This window comes from Centroberyx gerrardi, chromosome 15 (genome assembly GCF_048128805.1).
Source record: "Centroberyx gerrardi isolate f3 chromosome 15, fCenGer3.hap1.cur.20231027, whole genome shotgun sequence".
NCBI classification, from domain to species: domain Eukaryota; kingdom Metazoa; phylum Chordata; class Actinopteri; order Beryciformes; family Berycidae; genus Centroberyx; species Centroberyx gerrardi.
Window position 1 is genome coordinate 5,170,609 of NC_136011.1, and position 1,042 is coordinate 5,171,650.

Below are 1,042 nucleotides of genomic sequence, written 5' to 3' on the forward strand. Positions count from 1 at the left end.
CTTGGTATATGGTTTATAAACTAAACATGATTTAAAAAAATAAACATAATAGAATATTTGGAATTTATTAAGCTATCCTATTTCTTTATGAGGAAAACATCTTTGACTGATTAATTCCTATTGCACTTTCACTGTTTTAGGCCATAACTTAGCTGACTTAGCTGATATTTTAGGAAAGTATTTTGACTGTAGGCTACTGAAGTTATCCATCTTCAAATCAGCTTTTCAGGCTTAGAATTTATCTTTTTCAGAGCAACATGTGCATCAACCCATGCAATTAATAGAATCTTGAGTCTAGGCAAGCAGCTAACAGTAAAAGACCAATCATGAGAAAATCATAACACTCCTAAAAGGCATGAGAGACAAACGCCAATAAATCTTGCCTGCTTTGGCTTTACTCATTAATAGTAAGCAAAATCATAAACTAATAAAAGGTATTCACTTGGGTAAAATAGTGAGCATAAAAATAGAACAGACAAGACCGTGAATTAAGAGTTATTTCTCATCTTGTCCAGTGATAGCCAACTTCTCAAAAAACACAATTATTCTAGCCAGCTATTCCTGTTTATTAACAACAACGAATGCTGCTTTCAAGTGCTCCTAGTAAGATCCTACTTCAGTTTTCAGAAGTAAATCAGTAAATCAGACTTGCTCATTAGATTGAAGTGCTTTTGGTTTGCTTCTAATAAAAGCAGGATTTTGGTTGCTGTTATATCAAAAAGAAAATCAAGAGGCATAGAGCTGCTTTTTGCTGCAGTGGCAGAATGAAGAAGAGAAAATGCATGTCAGACGTTTAATTGATGCTTGAATTCATATATTTTCCAAGTTGTTGTATAATTTATCACATATTAAACAAATTGTGAATATTCATATTTATATTAAACAAAGTGTGGAGACAGAAACATACAACAATACAAATGATTTACACTGAACGCCAAATATCACTGCAACTCGCCGAAATCGAAATTCCGATATTTCCAATAGCACTTGAAGGCAGCCGCGTGACGTGCATTGTTTTGTTTTTCATGGCGGGAGACAGCGG